This window comes from Oncorhynchus keta, chromosome 2 (genome assembly GCF_023373465.1).
Source record: "Oncorhynchus keta strain PuntledgeMale-10-30-2019 chromosome 2, Oket_V2, whole genome shotgun sequence".
NCBI classification, from domain to species: domain Eukaryota; kingdom Metazoa; phylum Chordata; class Actinopteri; order Salmoniformes; family Salmonidae; genus Oncorhynchus; species Oncorhynchus keta.
In genome coordinates, this window is record NC_068422.1 from 62974088 (window position 1) to 62994544 (window position 20457).

Consider the following 20457-nt stretch of genomic DNA (forward strand, 5'->3'; position numbering starts at 1 on the left):
AGAAGCTGAAATAAATCAAGTCAAATACAGTTTTCTCTGCTACCGCACGGCAAACGGTACCGGAGCACCAAGTCTATGACCAAACGGCTCCTTAAAAGCTTCTACCACCAAGCCATACGACTGCTGAACAATTAATCAAATGGCCACCGGACGATTTACATTGACACCCCCCTATTCGCTGTTTATTATCTATGCATAGTCACTTCACCCCTACCTACATGTACATATTACCTCAACTATCTTGTGCCCCCGCACACTGACTCGGTACCAGTACCCCCTGTATATAGCCTCCTTATTTGAATTCTATTGTGTTACTTTTGTATTCTTTTTTACTTTAGTTTGTTATGTAATTATTTTCTTAACTCTTCTTGAATTGCACTGTTTTTTAAGAGCTTGTAAGTAAGCATTTCAAGGTAAGGTGTACACTTTTTGTATGTGACAAACGAAGTTTGAATTGATTTGATTTGAATAGGACTAAGTACGTAAATAGCCTTAGTGTGCATTTTCATCTGTCGGAGTCATTTACCTTTGAACAATGTGCATGAATGTGTGAAGAAACATAACGATGCGCTCTGAGATGCGATCTGATTTACCGAAGTTTAAAACACACTTCTGGTTTTCCGATCAGGAGTTAATCTGATTACAAGTATCAAGTGTGATTAAACAGATACGAATATGAGTATGATGAGATCAGCACACCCTTACTTACTGGTCTTTTTTCAATAATACAGAGTTAAAGATTTAAATATATATATATATATATATGAATAGTGACATGAGGAATAAATGCACTGTGAATAACAAATAACAATTTGTATTTATTAATGATCCCCATTAGTTCCTGCCAAGGCAGCAGCTACTTTTCCTGAGGTCCAGCAACATTAAGGAAGTTATATATAATTAAAATATTACAATAGAGGGCTAATGATCTTGGAGGTCTCGGCTTCTGAGGTTGTAGCTGCGGCACTATAGCAGCGAGCCAGCGCCACAGGCTTGACCTTATTGGATACCGGTCGGTGGCCTGGGCCGTACTGAACCTCTCCCAGAGGTCATAGTACTCTGCGGAGCAGGCGGAGAGGTCCGGGGCAATTTCCAAGCCCCCAGGAAGACGTCCTGGGGCAGGCAGAGCTGACTTCAGGCAATGAGTGTGGCAGAACGGGCTTCAGCCTAATGATGGCACTAATAGCCCAGTGATTGTGTCGCTGGAGCCAAGAGAATCCCAATACCACGGGAACCTGCGGAGACTCAACCAGCAGGAATTGGATCATCTGGCTGTGGTTCCCTGAAACTCGTAGGTTGAAGGGGGTGGTCTGGTGGGTGATCATCACTCTAAGATGCATGGTAATGGAGAGGGGTTGAGTGGAGATGCCGAGTTTGAACGCCAGGATAATGTCCATGAGACTCACATCGGCCCCCGAGTCGATGAGGCCTGGAGAGACTTGGACTGGTCTCCCCACAGCAGGGTGGCATGGGAGAGGGGGGTGAGTAAGGGAGAATAACTATTATCTTTAAGACCCACCAGAGTACTCAGAGTGAGTACTTCGAATGCCTCCAGACGACGGCATATGGCAGATTGTTGCTCCCACACCGCCGTGGCCCAAGCATGTACGCTAGCTTCGAGCGGTCCAAGAGGGGAACAAAAAAGTCTACAGCTCAAAAACGAGGAAGCACTGGGAGAGAAAGGCCCAGCAGGTTCTGGAGCCCCCATCGTAGCGCTCCGGGGAGGGAAGCGGTGTTCCCAGGAAACCAGTTTGACGGCGCTGCTACCAGCCGGGTTACTGAGGGGTTTGGAGTTTTCCATCATGGTAGGCTGCCTAGTAGGCAACCCATGGAACTGCTCCTGCAAAGTGTCCAATGCTAGGTTGTGACGTTCGGCCACGTCCTGAAACCCTTCCATCAGACCACGAAGCATCTCCTCCTATCTACCAATGAGGCCTCCTTGGGAGGAGATGGCGTTGCGGAGCTGATCCAAGTCTGCTGGGTCAGTCATGGCCAGTTCGTACTATCAGGAGTCAAGGTTAGACCCAAGTGCAGACTGTGTGAAGTAACAATGTTTATTGTAACCACAGTGGCAGGGAAACGACAGGTCAAGGCAGGCAGTGGTTGATAATCTAGAGCAGAGTCCAAAGAACAGGATGGCAGGCAAGATCAGGGTCAGGTCAGGCAGAGGTCGATAATCCAGAGGTGGAGAAAAGGTACAGGACGGCAGGCAGGCTCAGGGTCAGAGACAGGCAGTGGTCAGGCGGTCGGGTACGGGGTCAGGACAGGCAAAGGTCAAAAACCAGGAGGATGAGAAAAAGAGAGACTAGGGAAAAACAGGAGTTGAGACAAAACCAACAAGACAAACTTGCAACAGATATACAGAAAACACAGGTATAAATACATAATGATAATGAGGAAGGTGGGTGACACCTGGAGGGGGTGGAGACAAGCACAATGACAAGTGAAACAGATCAGGGCATTACATTTTATTACTGTTAGCTCTCCGTGTACATTTAAGGGCCAGCCGTGCTGCCCTGTTCTGAGCCTGACCAGACCACTGAACAGTCGTCCAGGTGTGACAAAATTAGAGCCTTTAGGACCTACCTTGTTGATAGTGTTGTTAAAAAGGCAGAGAGCTGCTTTATTATGGACACACTTCTCCCCATCTTAGCTACTGTTGTATTAACATGTTTTGTCCATGACAGTTCAACTTGCTCAATTTCCACATGATTTATTACAAGATTTAGTTGAGGCTTAAGTGAATGATTTGTCCCAAATACAATGCTTTTAGTTTTTGAAATATTTAGGACTAACTTATTCCTTGCCGCCCATTCTGAAACTAACTGCGTCTCTTTGTTAAGTGTTGCAGTGATTTCGCTTGCTGGAGTAGCTGACTTTTGTAGTGTTGAGTCATCCACATACATTGACACACTAGCTTTAGTCAAGGCCAGTGGCATGTCATTAGTAAAGATTTTTAAAAGTAAGGGGCCTAGACAGCCGCCCTGGGGAATTTCTGATTCTACCTGGATTATTTTGGATAGGCTTATATTAAGAACACCCTCTGTGTTCTGTTAGACAGGTAACTCTTTATCCACAATATAGCAGCGGGTGTAAAGCCATAACACATACGTTTTTCCATCAGCAGACTATGATCGATAATGAAGTCTGACAAAACAGCTCCCACAATCTTTTTATCAACAATTTCTCTCAGCCATTTGTGTAAGTGCCGTGTTTGCTGAATGTCCTTCCCTATAAGCGTGCTGGAAGTCTGTAATAAATTTGTTTACATTAAAATAGCATTGCATCTGATCAAACAAGACATTTTCCTCAAAAAATTATGGTTGGTAACAGGCTGATTGGTTGGCTTTACTATTCTTGGGTTGCGGAATTAATTTTGCTTCCCTCGAGGCCTAAGGGCACACACCTTCCAGTAGGCTTAGATTGAAAATATGGCAAATAGGAGTGGCAATATCATCCGCTATTATCCTCAGTAATTTTCCATCCAAGTTGTCAGACCCCAGTGGCTTGTCATCGTTGATAGACAACAATCATTTATTAAACTCTTCCACACTCACTTTACGGAATTCAAAATTACGATGCTTGTCATTCATAATTTGATCAGTTATACTTGGATGTGTAGTGTCAAATTGTATTTGTCACATACACATGGTTAGCAGATGTTAATGTGAGTGTAGCGAAATGATTGTGCTTCTAGTTCCGACAATGCATTAAAAACCAACAAGTAATCTAACCTAACAATTTCACAACAATTACCTTATACACACAAGTGTAAAGGGATGAAGAATGTGTACATAAAGATATATGAATTAGTTATGGTACAGAACGGCATAGGCAAGATGCATTAGATGGTATCGAGTACAGTATATACATATGAGATGAGTAATGTAGGGTATGTAAACATATAAAAGTGGCATTGTTTAAAGTGGCTAGTGATACATCTTTTACATCAATTTTTCCATTATTAAAGTGGCTGGAGTTGAGTCAGTATGTTGGCAGCAGCCACTCAATTTTAGTGGTGGCTGCAGTCTGATGGCCTTGAGATAGAAGCTGTTTTTCAGTCTCTCGGTCCCTGCTTTGATGCATTTGTACTGACCTCGCCTTCTGGATGATAGGGGGGTGAACAGGCAGTGGCTCGGGTGGTTGTTGTCCTTGATGATCTTTATGGCCTTCCTGTGACATCGGGTGGTATAGGTGTCCTGGAGGGCAGGAAGTTTGCCCCCGGTGATGCGTTGTGCAGACGTCACTACCCTCTGGAGTCTTACGGTTGAGGGCGGAGCAGTTGCCATATCTGGCGGTGATATAGCCCGGCAGGATGCTCTCGGCAGGATGCTCTGTGCATCTGTAAAAGTTTGTGAGTGCTTTTGGTGACAAGCCAGTGTTTGTTAGGCATGTCATGCCTAAATGTGACAATCTTGCTGATGAAAAAAATGATTAAAGTAGTTGGCAATATCAGTGGGTTTTGTGATGAATGAGCCATCTGATTCAATGAATGATGATGCTGAGTTTGCCTTTTGACCCAAAATTGTATTTAAGGTGCTTAAATATTATTTACATCAACAACATAAGATGAACTTCAAAACTTATTGTATGACCTCTAATACACTATATTAGGCCCAGCCTTTGGAACTTTGGTTTTCCTAGATATGGCTACTATATTGTGATCACTACATCCAATGGATTTGGATACTGCTTTAAAGCAAATTTCTGCAGCATTAGTAAAGATGGGATCAATACATGTTGATGATTTCATTCCTGTGCTGTTTGTAACTACCCTGGTAGGTTGACGTATAACCTGAACCAGGTTGCAGGCACTGGTTACAGTTTGAGCTTTCTCTTGAGTGGGCAGCTTGATGAAAGACAGTCAATATTTAAATCACCCAGAAAATAAAACTTCTCTGTTGATATCACATACATTATCAAGCCTTCTGTGGTCCTTCTGTAGCTCAGTTGGTAGAGCATGGCGCTTGTAACGCCAGGGTAGTGGGTTCGATTCACTACCCATACGTAGAATGTATGCACACATGACTGTAAGTCGCTTTGGATAAAAGCGTCTGCTAAATGGCATATATTATTATTATTATTATTATTATAAGCACTTCACACAAGTTATCCAGATACTGACTGTTAGCGCTTGGTTGTCTATAGCTTATTCCCACAAGAATGAGCTCAAATGTATTTAACACGAGATCTTCTCTAAGCTTTACATGTATCCTATTCTGAATATTAACCTCAACACCTACACCAATGGCATTTCTGTATTTTCTGCAGATGTTATAACCATGTATTGTTACCACTGTATCATCAAAGATATTATTTAAGTGAGTTTCAGAGATCAGTCAGAATATAAATGTAATCTGTTACTAGCAAATTATGTATGTAATGAACCCTGTTTCTTCAGTTACATATGTTAACGTGGGATACTTTTAGCACTTTCTGGGATGCTTGATTGTATTCGTTGCTTTACTGGAAACTTAGCAGAAGTAGACATGCTCATGTTTTTTATGTTAGTGCAGGGTGAGCTGCACACAGTGGAATTCCTACTAGGGCATACCACCTCAGTGCTAACAGTATAACTTTGGTTCATAGGCACATGATTACTGCATACAATAGCTGTAGGATCCGCAGAGACATTCAGGGCAGTTAGGTTACTTACATTGTGTCTTCCAACGCCCCTGGGTTAATGTACATTTGCTGAACTATTATGACAACTCAGTGACACAATGGTAAGGATTAACTGAGCTGGGCTTGGGTAATTGATAAGTCATTGTCTCAACGCAGCCTTCTATTGCTGTGAATGGATCCAGGAACCCACATTATTTGGGTGGATCCCATCCTCCTTATAAAATGAGCTTTGTTTCCAGAAGGTATCAAAATTGTCAATACGTGTTACACCCACAGTGCTGCAATAGTCACATATGGAGGGCTAAATGTCTGCTGAAACATTCAATGCCACGATTTAGGGAGGGCACAGGGTCAGATATTATGGGGTGTTTGTTGGTGTCAAGCAGAGACCCAATCAGTTATTTAAAATTCATCTTCAGCTGTTCTGAGCTGCCCTTCATAATGTCATTGAATCCCACAATTATCCCGGACAAGAGAGTAATAAACACGGCTTCAACAGTGCTGGATACTTTTGTTAGCTATTCCAGGCGAAGCGGGCTCCACTGCAACCAAGCTAACTAGCTGGCTAGTTGGTAGCAGGTTTTGAAACAAACACTTATGAGAAAAATACAAAATGAAGCAAAATAAAACTTTGGAAACAACAGGCCGAAACATCAAGTTGAATCGTATCCGAGCTTGTGACAGTAAAACATGGCTATATAGTACAGGGAATATCAGTACCGAGTCGATGTGCAGGGTTACAAGGTAATTGAGGTATGTACATATACAGTAGGTAGGGTTAACGTGACTAGGTAACAGGATAGACAATAAACATTAGTGGGTAGCCATTTGATGAGCTATTTAGCGTTCTTGTTTAACAGTCTTATGGCTTGAGGGTAAAAGCTGTTCAGGGTCCTATGGGTTCCGGAGTTGGTCCACTGTTACTGCTTACTGTGCGGTAGCAGAGAGAATAGTCTACGGCTTGGATGACTGGAGTCTTTGATAATTTCTTGGGCCTACCTCTGACACACCTGGTATAGAGGTCCTGGATGAAAGAGAGCTCGGCCCCAGTGATCCAGTGATGTACTGGGCTGTACTCATCACCATCTGTAGTGCGTAGCGGTCGAGTGCCTTGCAGTTGCCGCACCAAGCAGTGTTGTTGACTACCCCCCCCCCCCCTCATCAAGAAGTCCAGGGTCCAGTAGAAGAGGGAGGTGTTCAGTCCCAGGTACCGGAACTTGGTGATGAGAATGGAGGGGACTATGGTGTTGAATGCTGAGCTGTAGTCAATGAACACCATTTTAACATAGGTATTCCTTTTTTCCAGGTGGGTGAGGGTAGTGTGGAGTGCATTAGAGATTGCATCATCTGTGGAAATGTTGGGGCAGTATGCGAATTGGAGTGGATTCAGGGTGTCTGGCATGATGTTGATGATGTGAGCCATGACCAGCCTTTCAATGCATTTCATGGCTACAGATGTGAGTGCTACCGGGTGGTAGTCATTTAGGCAGGTTGCCTTGGCGATTTTGAGTGCGGGAACTATGGTGGTCTGCTTGAAACAAATTGGTATTACACACCGGGTCAGGGATAGGAAGAAAATGTCAGTGCAGACACTTGCCAGCTCGGCAGTGCATGCTCTGAGTATGTGTCCTAGCCCCTTGCGAATGTTAGTTCACCTTTTTAAAGGTCTTACTCACATCGGATACGAAGAGCGAGATCACGCGGTCGTCCTGAACAGCTGGTGCTCTCATGCATGGTTCAGTGTTGCTTGCCTCGAAGCAAGTTTAGAAAGCATTCAGCTCATCTCGTAGGCTCGTGTTGCTGGGCAACTCATGGCTGGGTTTCCCTTTGTAATCCGTGATAGATTGCAAGCACTGCCACATCTGTCAAACGTCAGAGCAAGCTTAGTAAGATTTGATCTTAGTCCTGTATTGATGCTTTGCCTGTTCAATAGCTCGTCGGAGGTCATAGTGGGATTTCTTTTAAGCGTTCGAGTTAGTGTCCGACTCTTTGAAAGCAGCAGCTCCAGCCTTTAGCTCAGTGCGGATATTGCATGTAATTCATTGCTTCTGCTTGGGGTATGTACGTATGTATGGTCACTGTGGGGATGATGTCATTGATGCACTTATTGATGAAGCTGGTGACTAATGTACTAAACTCCTCAGTGTTATTGGATGAATCCCAGAACATATTCCAGTCTCTGCTTGTGAAACAGTCCAATAGCTTAGCATCCTCTTCATCGGATCACTTACGTATTGAGCGCATCACTGATACTTCCTGTTTGAGTTTTTGATTGTAAGCAGGAAGCAGGAGGATAGAGTTATGGTCTGATTTGCCAAAGGGAGGGTGAGGGAGGGCCTTGTATGAGTTTCTGTGTGTGGAGTAAAGGTGATGGTAAAATAGCAATAAAACAGAGTTTAGTTTCCATGCGTTAAAATTATTGGTCACAAGAAACGCTACCTCCAAATGAGAATTTTCTTGGTGGCTTCTGGCCCTATACAGCTTGTTGAGTGAGGTCTTAGTGCCAGCCTCAGTTTCTATTGGTAAGTTGACAACTACAAAAAATATAGATGGAAACTCTTGGTAACTCTTGGTAAATAGTATGGTCCACAGCTTATCATGACTCAGGCCATAAAAAATAGAGATATCCTTAACATTAGAGATTAGAGACACACCCCTCCTCCCTTTGTCTTACCAGAGTCTGCCGTCCGCCGTTCAAATTCCTTTTTGGAGCCCAGGATTAGGACCTGGTCTGGAGTAAGCAGAACGTCCAGAGTATTCATTGAACGTTGAAGTCAACATTTTTATCCAAATTGAGGTTAGTGATCACTCTTCAGATGTCCAGAAGCTGTTATCGGTCAGAGGAAATGTACAACAAAGTTAAGATAAGCGTAAAAAAAACAGAGTCAGGAGCCCGTAAAACAGCTTCTGCCACTACAGCATCAACTTGCTTCTAGAACCTTTACATTTGTTATTTATCCTCTCCCCAGCTCTTGGCAATCTTCTCTACTGCTTTTCTTCCATTTCCCTCTCCTCCCCCTGTCCACCTCTGTTGTTCCTTTTCCTCTCCTCTCTTCTCGTTCCCTCGTTGTTCTGTCCTCCTCCCTCCCCTCCTCTCTGTTCTGTTCTGTATTGCATGGCACTGTGTACAGGCTCCACCTGGAGCCTCCCACCAGTCCACATCATATGCTGCCTGGCCATGCACTCTTCATATAAAAATAAAAATAATATTGAAAAATAGAATTACAGTAAACCATGTAAATATAGTCTTAGAAATTAGCTAGTCATAAAATGTCATAGTTAGTAAGGTGTTACCAACCTTTTGAATATTTGAGTAGTTACATTTCTCACAACCATTCGGAGCCCAGCATTCAGAGAACTTTTCATATGATATGAATTGTGGCGCTAATATTCCCAAACTATCCCTAACGTGACACTAGGTTGAAATGTGTGTTGGATATTGTATATCGTATAGTGTTTTGATGAATGTTGTGGGCTGTGGAAGGGGAGGACAGTAACCTTTTGCCACAGCAATTGTTTTGACAGTACTGTGGCCTGATATAAACCTTCTCTAGCACCCAAACTGCATCAGTGATGTATATGGTGGGAACAAGAGGTCTTAAATCCCATAACGCTGATCATTGCCTCATCCTCCCTCAATCCCAGCTAAAATATAAGTGTAAAGGGATGTCATCTGCAATCTGATCCATGTACAGGCAGGGAGAGCCTAGTAGTTATCTTCCTGATGGAATCGATTGCACTGAGAGGGCAACCGTTGATCTCATATTCTCTTATTAATGAATTGATTGATATATTAATGGGATATTGTCCCAGCGACAGAACTACAGCATTATTCTCCTCCCTCTCTTTAGTACTGCATATAGAGAAACAAAAATCCATTGCTCTCTTTATTTCTCTGTCCTGTCACTCTCTTTTTTTTAAATTGCATGGCAGGAACATTTATCAAAATATAATGTATGCTTTGCTTCTCCATCATAATCTCAGTCCCCATTAAGAATAAAACCAGCGACTGGAGCCAGGTACAGTATTGACCAGCGCTTCCCAGAGTGTAATGTCTGTTCAGGCAAGTTGATATTTCATGGCAAACTTTCCAGCAAGGAGTTGGCAATCTATCCCGCCACATCTGATTCTTCATGGAGAAAAAGCTACCTCTTAAGTGCTTTATCACAAACTCTGTATAATGGTGTTGCTATGGTTACTCTTAAATCACAAATACACGCTGTCCCATTTTGCCATTTGTTATAGCATCATATGTATACTCACCCAGACTATTGTCTAGAAAGTACAGTACCAGTCATGTTTGGATACACCTACTCATTCAAGGTTGTTTTTTAAACTATTTTCTACATTGTAGAATAATGGCAAAGACATCAAAACTATTAAATAACACATATTGGATCATGTAGTAACCAAAAAAGTGTTAAACAAATATATTTTATATTTGAGTCTTCAAAGTAGCCACCCTTTGCCTTGATGACAGATTTGCACACACTTGGCATTCTCTCAACCAGTTTCACCTGGAATGCTTTTCCAACAATCTTACATTTACATTACATTTAAGTCATTTAGCAGACGCTCTTATCCAGAGCGACTTACAAATTGGTGCATTCACCTTATGACATCCAGTCATCTTGAAGGAGTGCCCACATGCTGAGCACTTGTTGGCTGCTTTTCCTTCACTCCGCGGTCCAACTCATCCCAAACCATCTCAATTTGGTTAAGGTCAGGTGATTGTGGAGGCCAGGTCATCTGATGGAGCACTCCATCACTCCTTCTTTGTCAAATAGCCATTACACAGCCTGGAGGTGTGTTGGGTCATTGCCCTGTTGAAAAACAAATTATAGTCCCATTAAGCACAAACCAGATGGGATGGAGTATCGCTGCAGAATTCTGAGGTAGCCATGTTGGTTAAGCACCCGCACACCATCACACCTCCTATGCCGAGATCATCCGTTCGAACCAAAAAGGTGTACAGTCAGCGTTAAGCTGCCCAAAGCCTGAAAGATACCTGGAGACTGTATACAGCAGCTTCTGGCCAGAATGCATTGCATTGAAAATCACTCAAAAAATAAACAATCCATATCCTCAAACTAACGCAGTTGGGTTTCATACAAAATAGTTTACAGATGGGACTGGCTTCACATCAATATCCAATATCCCCCCTGCTGCCCTCAGAACAGCCTCAATTCGGCGGGGCATGGGCTCTACAAGGTGTCGAAATTGTTCAACAGGGATGCTGGCCCATGTTGACTCCAATGTTTCCCACAGTTGTGTCAAGTTGACTGGATGTCCTTTGGGTGATGGACTATTGTTGATACACACAGGAAGCTGTTGAGCATGAAAAACCCAGCAGCGTTGCAATACTTGACACACAGAAACCGGTGCACCTGACAACTACTAACATACCCCATTCAAAGGCACTTACATCTTTTGTCTTGCTCATTCACCCTCTGAATGGCATACATACACGATCCATGTCTCAATTGCCTCAAGGCTTAAAAATCTTTATTTAACCTGTCTCCTACCCTTCATCTACACTGATTTAAAGTGGATTTAACAAGTGACATCAATAATGGACCACCGCTTTCACCTGGATTCACCTGGTCAGTCTATGTCATGGAAAGGGTGTTCCTAATATTTTGTACATTCAGTGTTTTCTTATTTTATTTAACCTTTATTTAACTAGGCAAGTGTACAGGACATAATGCTTTACTTAAAGCATTGCATGAACGAGTGAATACATGGGTCACATTCCAGAGCTTTACATTTCATAAACAGAACTGGCTTACCCAGTCAGATCCGGATTTACCCCAGGTCAAAGTGCGTATATGGGTGGACATACAACTGCCAGAAAAGAGACTGGTAGGGCTTGTACCTTTTCTACATGTCTCCCTAATGATGAGGGGGCCTCCTACTGTAGGTGCAGTGAGCTGTCACTGAGAGCTTAAACACGCCAGTCCCACATCTATAGAGCTGTGTAGACAGTTGGATATGAGCAATGTCACAGAGAAACCGGCATGTTTCTGTTATCATCTTTGGAATTATTTTTTAATCGATTTTTAAATGTTTTTTTTTTTATCCCATTTGACAAATCCATTATTTCACAGAGTCCATCAGTAATGCTCGTGGCAAGACTGACTCCAGAATCATAATTGTGCTTGTGTTTAACCTGCTAATGATGGTAACGTAATGATGACCTGGCAATGGCATCTTCATTCAACGACGCCGAGTAAGGAGGAGAGGAGAGGACGGGCGGAGACTGAAAAGTCTAGTTCTGTTTTTAAAGCAGGTTGTGAGACCCTAAAAGCTTTGGGCACGGAGCAAAATGCCAGAACTACTCAGACAAATAAATATGAACCATGCAGAGGTTTTCTTCATCACTTCTTCCTCGTCTCTCTTTCCCCCCTTCTACTGTTCCCACAACACACTACTCTGAATACTTTCTGGTGTCACGCTACACTGCACATTTGCTAGCCTCCATTTTTTGGTAAAGGGGGATTATGCAGTCTGAAAAGGTCTTGTGCCTAATTATTTTATGATCTGTCTCAAAGTTAGAACTGCATGGCCGATTGTGGGACCATTTCTGTAGATGAATGTAGGAAAGCTGTGAATGATTTCAGTGAGAAAGGACATATGAGCCGCATTTCATCAGCAAGGTTTCCTCTGAAGAAAGAGTACAATATAAATGTAAGATGATTTCCCCATCCCCTTTGTCTCTCACGTGTATTGAAAATATGCCAATCAATCTGTGTCCATGGTAGTCACCTCCACCCCACTGTCACAGCTATACAAATAGCTACGGTGCACTGCTGGTTTGGCTCCGTAGCCTCTATCAAGTAATGAGGCCTGAAATTAAATGCAGTATATTTGGCAATAAATGCTGCCATTTTATTCTACTTTCTGTGCTTTGGTGTGATTAATGAATGTAGAAATGTTCAGATAAGGTTTAGCTCTTTTGGCAGAAAGTCTACATGTATTTGTTTGTTTGACTAGTCTCTATATAGAATGTAATCTAGTGCACAGTATGTCACACACTAACCTGCATTACATGACCAATTGTATGTGGACACCTGCTCCAATATCTCATTCCAAAATCATGGGTATTAATATGGAGTTGGTCCCCCTTTGCTGCTATAACAGCCTCCACTCTTCTAGGAAGGCTTTCCACCAGATGTTGGAACATTGCTGCGGGGACTTGCTTCCAATTCAGCCACAAGAGCATTAGAGAGGTCAGACACTGATGTTGGGCAATTAGGCCTGGCTCGCAGTCAGCTTTCCAATTGATGCCAAAGGTGTTCAATGGGGTTGTGGTCAGGGCTCTGTGCAGGCCAGTAAAGTTCTTCCACACCGATCTCGACAATCAATTTCTGTATGGACCTAGCTTTGTGCAGGGGGGCAATGGCATGCTGAAACAGGAAAGGGCCTTCCCCCAAACTGTTGCAACAAAGTTTGAAGCACATCATTGTCTAGAATGTCACTCTATGCTGTAGCGTTAAGATTTCCCTCTACTGGAACTAAGGGGCCTAGCCCAAACCAAGAAAAACAGCCCCAGACCATTATTCCTCCTCCACCAAACTTTACAGTTGGCACTATGCATTTGGGCCATTTGCGTTCTCCTGGCATCCGCCAAACCCAGATTTATCCGCCGGACTGCCATATGGTGAAGTGTGATTCATCAAACCAGAGAACGCGTTTCCACTGCTCCAGAGTCCAATGGCCGCTAGCTTTACACCACTCCGGCCAACGCATGGCATTGTGCGTGGTGATCTTAGGTGTATGTGTGACTGTTCGGCCATGGAAACCCATTTTATGAGGCTCCCGACTAACAGTTCTTGTGCTGACCTTGCTAACCTCCTCATGCCTTTTGCACACAATGTATATAGACTCTTTTTTTATTTTTTTCTACTGTGTTATTGACTTGTTTATTGTTTACTCCATGTGTAACTCTGTGTTATTGTCTGTTCACACTGCTATGCTTTATCTTGGCCAGGTCGCAGTTGTAAATGACAACTTGTTCTCAACTAGCGTAGCTGGTTAAATAAAGGTGAAATAAAAAAAATAAAAAAATAAAGTAAAAGACGCAGTTTGGAACGTGGTAGTGAGTGTTGCAACCGAGGACAGAGGATGTTTACACACCACGCGCTTCAGCACTCAGCAGTCCCTTTCTGTGTGCTTGTGTGGCCTACCACTTTGCGGCAGAGCCGTTGTTGCTCCTAGATGTTTCCACTTCACAATAACAGCACTTACAGTTGACCGGGGCAGTTCTAGTAGGGAATAAATTTGACAAACTGACTTGTTGGAAAGGTGGCATCCTATGTCGGTGCCACATTGAAAGTCACTGAGCTCTTTAGTAAGGCTATTCTACTGCCAATGTTTGTCTATGGAGAGTGCATGGCTGTGTGCTCAATTGTATACACATGTCAGCAACGGGTGTAGCTGAAATAGCAGAATCCACTCATTTGAAGGGCTGTCCACATACTTTTGTGTATATAGTGTGTATGATTGTGATTATGTACTATTGTTCAGCAATATACAATGTTAGAAAAATTCCTGTGTAACTGAGACTCAGGGAACTCTCATAACAGTAGGGGATCCCAGTTAATCGTATGGAAACAATGGCTAATCAATATCAAACTTGGCTCACTCTCACCTGTATCTCTGTTTGTCCAATCTTATTGAACTCAAACAATCAACACAATATCATCTATTGTCTCTTGCTGCATGTTTGGTATTGTAATTCGTCTATGATTTCATTATTTTGGCAAAAGAAGTAATTTAGTGAAGTCTTATTCTCAGAGGCACAATTTGCATAGCTGAATTGACATAGCTAAAGCTGCAACGCTTCCACCTGTCTGTTTGGTCCTTGTTTTTTCAGAGGGAACAACATAAAAGGGAAAACAAATGAACAATTAAGATTAATAAACCAATGAGGCACATTTGATACAAAATTTTGAACAGGAATGCAATGGTGCATTGGATCAGTCTAAAACTTTTCACATAAACTGCTGCCATCTAGTGGCCAAAATCTAAATAGCGCCTGGGCTGGAATAATACATTATGGCCTTTCTCTTGCATTTCAAAGATGATGGTACAAAAAAAAAAAAAAATGTCTTTGTATTATCTTTTACCAGATCTAATGTGTTATAATCTCCTACATTTCATTAACAATTATACAAACTTCAAAGTGTTTCCTTTCAAATGGTATCAAGAATATGCATGTCCTTGTTTCAGGTCCTGAGCTACAGACAGTTAGATTTGGGTATGTCATTTTCAGCAAACATTTGAAAAAAAGGGGCGGATCCCAGTTTTATGTTTTTTTCTTTTGTTTTTTGCTTTTCTGAAACTAATAGGTGGATAACATTGCTCAGGAGCACAGTAATTCTTGACTTTATATATTTATTTGCATTGATAGCCATTCCCAGTATTTGAGAGCTAATAATTAATCTTCATATACATAAACTCAACAAAAAAAGAAAGTTCCCATTTTTCTTTCAAAGTTAATTCATAAAAATCCAAATAACTTCACAGATATTCATTGTAAAGGGTTTAAACACTGTTTCCCATGTTTGTTCAATGAACCATAAACAATTAATGAACATGCACCTGTAGCTCGATCATTTAGACTAACAGCTTACAGACGGTAGGCACAGTTATGAAAACCTAGGACACTAAAAAGGCCTTACTACTGACTCTGAAAAATACCAAAAGAAAGATGGCTAGGGTCCCTGCTCATCTGCGTGAACGTGCCTTAGGCATGCTGTAAGGAGGCATGAGCACTACAGATGTGGCCAGGGCGCTAAAGCGCTACAGGGAGACAGGACGGACAGCTGATCGTCCTCGCAGTGCCAGACCACATGTAACAACACCTGCAAAGGATCGGTACATCTGAACATCACACCTGTTGGACAGGTCAGGATGGCAACAACAACTGTCCGAATGACACCAGGAACGCAAAATCCCTCCATCAGTGCTCAAACTGTCCTCAATAGGCTGAGAGAGGCTGGACTGAGGGCTTGTTGGCCTGTTGTAAAGGCAGGTCCTCACCAGACATCACCGGTAAAAACGTTGCCTATGGGCACAAACCCACTGTCGCTGGATCAGACAGGACTGGCAAAAATTGCTCTCCGCGACGAGTCACGTTTTTCTCTCAACAGGGGTGATGGTTGGATTTGCGTTTATCGTCGAAGGAATGAGCGTTACACCGAGGCCTATACTCTGGAGGGGGATCAATTTGGAGGTGGAGGGTCCGTCATGGTCTCTGGCGGTGTGTCACAGCATCATCGGACTGAGCTTCTTGTCATTGCAGGCAATCTCAACGCTGTGCGTTACAGGGAAGACATCCTCCTCCCTCATGTTGTTCCCTTACTGCAGACTCATCCTGACATGACCCTCCAGCATGACAATGCCACCAGCCATACTGCTCGTTCTGTGCGTGATTTCCTGCAAGACAGGAATGTCAGTGTTCTGCCATGGCCAGCGAAGAGCCCGGATCTCAATCCCATTGACCATATCTGGGACCTGTTGGATCGGAGGGTGAGGGCTAGGGCGATTCCCCCTTGCAGGTGCATTGGTGGAAGAGTGGGGTCACATCTCACAGCAAGAACTGGCAAATCTGGTGCAGTCCATGAGGAGGAGATGCACTGCAGTACTTAATGCAGCTGGTGGCCACACCAGATACTGACTGTTACTTTTGATTTTGACCCCCCTTTGTTCAGGGACACATTATTCCATTTCTGTTCATATTTACACATGTTAAGTTTGCTGAAAATAAACGCAGTTGACAGTGAGAAGCTTCTTTCTTTGAGTTTACATTTAGTCTTCTCCCTACTCCGATGCCCCTATCTGTTTTTAGAATCCTACTTTGTGCCAAGTTAAGCTATACAGGGGCCTGCCGCCATCAATATAAATGCAAATAAACCGTGGGGCACCGAGAGGCCGTGGTGTGGTTTTGTGATGATAATATTATACTTTTGCCTCAGAGGAAGTTGCAAGACTAGGTATTGAGCTGCAGATGAGGGCCAGGCTTTGAAGATCTAACACATTATCCCAAGTGGAAACACATGAAAAGGCAATGATTCTTCAGCGGGAAGATCATAAGGCCTGAAAGAGACTCCTTTTTATTTCACCAAGACTGGGAGGGGGCCACAAACAATGATATTTCAAGTAAACAGTGCAGAGGAGGGTCAGCTTTGTACGGTGTTGTAAATAGTTGTGTCTTTGGCGATTGTATTTATTTTGCACTCTAACTGGGGGCTATGGAGTCATACGAGTCAAAGAGTCATGTGCTGTGATGTGTAGATTGAGATGTAATGCATGGAAAGCTATTTGCATTCATTGCTTATTACATGTTAAACCTATTACTGCTCTCTCATACGCCTCCTTCTCCCACGACTTGTCATGGACATTCACAGGATATCTTTTTTCCTATATTGACACAGTAACTGAAGATATACAATTGGACACATCCTAGATTGAGGGCTAGCCATGATGTATTGTTAGCCAGAGGCGCTGGGTTATTTATGCCGATTCAGGCGGTTTTGGCAAATAACCTTGTGCAAGGGTACACACCATTAGTGTGGTTACATGGGATTTTACAGCATTTAGAGGTTCCAATCCTCAATACTTATCATCAAAATCACTGATCAATTACACCAGCACAAAGGGGCAAACCTAAAAGGCCCGTCATTCTATGCGTACAGGTATTCTACCTTCAGATCGAATAAGTTAGTCATCATAATAGCATCTTAAAAGTGCAGTTTGATCATTCTATTCAACTCGTGATGACCTTATCTGTGAGAACGTAATTCAAGCCCTCAGCAGTTTCATCTCAGATCTCGTTTCACCTGAAAAGTAGACAGGACATGGACAACAATGTCACCCGAGAAATGATATGTGTATTTGGGTGTCTTATTTCACATAATTATCACAACAGTGTTGGATTATCTCAGTAAGGTGTGCTCTATTAATGAAAGCAGAGGACACAGCGGGTCAGGTCATGTTTCAGTTCATGGTTATATAAGAATCACGTGAAGTACTACAGCAAATCATTTTCACAAATTGGATCGCTGAATATAATCTCAATGAAGCCTGTCAAAGAAGTACGGTTGACTCAGGAGTCTTCAAAGTCCAACTTAGAGTGGCACAACACAGTGCTCTCTACACAAATCATATGCTTAGTACACGCTTAGAACAACAACAACTAGATGTTAAACACAATTGAAGTGTGGGCAAAACTCTTTGAATACTGTTAGTCATGTGGATACTTTGAACTTGCAGGGAGAAAGAGCTGGGAGAGAGTGTTAGTTTCCACAGAAGAACGCGTGGGTATGTAAGGAGATTGACGAGAACCGGGAGATAAAGAGAGACATAGATGGATGGGTTAAAAGAGTGCAGAGACAGAGACAAATAGTTAAAAGTGGGATAGTGTGAAAGAGAGAGGGATAAAGGAAGAGGGAAGAAAAGACAGTCTGCTAAACAGAGTGACAACTCCTTGTATTATGCAGTGGCGAGGAGCCTGCTGTTTTTGTTTCCCCATGCCGAGAACAAATGGTAGTAATCAGACTCTCCAACTGACAATAAATATCAGGATGCGTTCCCTGGCTCAGAAAACAGAGGAGAAGGAGAACATAAAGACATTCGTAAAGAATCTTGCCTTACTTCTCTGAAAAGAGATGCACTAAAAGCCACTAAATTTGCAATTTCAGAAACTGGTGTGCGACATAATGTTTGAAAATACCATATAACGCCATAAAGAGAAAAGCAGTGGTGATGGTTTGTACTTCTGTTGTCAATATTTCTTTAAAACTGTGCTGCAATGTGAAAGGCCTTTTTTCGAGACAAGGTTTTGATTGTGACTGCAAACCCAACATACCGATTTCAGTAGGACAAATTGAATGTCAAACATGTTAAAGAGAATGAATAACATGAATTCAAGGTTTTACATGAAAGACACACTTGTATGTCTGTATGGAATATATTGAACCAGACAGAGGTGAAAAACACTGTTGTGGTGTGGTATTCCATCAATTGCAGATAGTGGCTTCCAGATAACACATTATCAACCACACTTCTGAAAGTGCTACAGAAACCCGCTATCTGCAATTGTTTGAATACCATATTTACACTCATGATCATGATGTCAGAGCACATACACATTGAATATTCTATACCAGTGTTCCTCCTACCCAGTCATGATGAAATAACTTCCGTATCTACTTGATCAACGTTATTTAGAGTGTCTTCGTGACTCATTTCTAAAACGTCTGAGAGTACTGGACTATTTTCTCCCTCCGCTCCCCTCAGTCTGTCGCTATGTCAACGTGCTTTTGTTCCCCTTCTTCCAGGAGTTTGCTGTGATTAGGGGATGCACAGCGGGGTGCTGGCAGAGCCTCTCCCCATGCCTTAACCAAGGTAATTGACTGCCTGTGAAGAGGCCTGCTGAGTGCACAGGGAGAAAGGGTGCCTTTCCCCACACTGCCCGCTACCTAAACCTTTCATTATGCCGAGTCCACTGCTTCCTGTGCATTAAAACTGTCACCTGTTCATTTCCACCCAATCAAAGGGGCTTCAGTGGGTTATCTTTTTCCTGGAGCTTGTGGCATATTCAAGGGAACAGGAGAAACAAGGAAGCCGAAAGGGAGAGTTTATTTCATAAAAATGAAAATGACACATTTTTTTACTCCCTTCACTATTTCAAAATGGCCGACGTTTCATAACAAGGCCTCATTCGAATAATGAATCTCCAATCTTTCACGTTGAAAGAGCTCTCGCTGTCGACTTCACTGGTATTTTTATATGCAAATGCAGCTAATTCTCTGGAGTCCATTGACATTATTGCATCTCAGGGAGATGACTATCTCCCTTTCAAAATATTTGCTTTGACAAGGAATGGACCTCATCATTTAGTCTTATCTCGGCAAAATCCAGACTGTGCATCCACGTACAGTAAATGCATGGAAACCATCACCGGGATACTGCTGTGAAAATGCTTCAGTTGTAAACATGCAAATGAATCATGACAGTTACTGTATCTTGAAGGTATGCATCAATCTCTCCTCTCGACTGATATCCACCGGTCCCTCTTTCTCAACAGAGCCGGGGATTTGAGAAAGTGTACGTTTGTTGCCTACCGGTGATGAAATGCCTTCGCAGTTTTGTGTGTGAATGTGTGTTGAGTTCAACAAATCAAATCAAATGTTATTTGTCACATGCGCCGAATACATCAGGTGTAGAACTTACCGTGAAATGCCGACGTACAAGCCCTTAACCAACAATGCAGTCTTAAGAAAAAATAAAGTAAAAATGGAAATATAACAAATAATTAAGGAGCAACAATAAAATAACAGTAGCGAGGTTATACACATAGGGGTTCCGGGTACAGAGTCAATGTGCGGGGGCACCAATTAGTCGAGGTAGTTGAGGTTATATGTACATGTAGGTAGAGGTAAAGTGACTATGCATGGATAATAAACAGAGAGAAGCAGCAGCGTAAAAATGGGGGGTGGGGTGGGGACAATGCAGATAGTCCGGGTAGCCATTTGATTAACTGTTCAAGAGTCTCGTGGCTTGGGGGTAGAAGCTGTTCAGAAGCATTTTTGACCTAGACTTGGAGCTCCAGTACCGCTTGCCGTGCGGTAGCAGAGAGAACAGTCTATGACTAGGGTGGCTGGAGTCCTTGGCCATTTTTTTGAGGCCCTCCCCCGACTGAAGAGGAGTACTCTCAATTTATAAACAAGCAATGGTGTTGTTCAATTCTGCATAACAAAGAGAACAGGACACCTTCCGCTGACAGTGTATCAACAGTCGGGGTGTGATGTGTGACACTCGAAATTA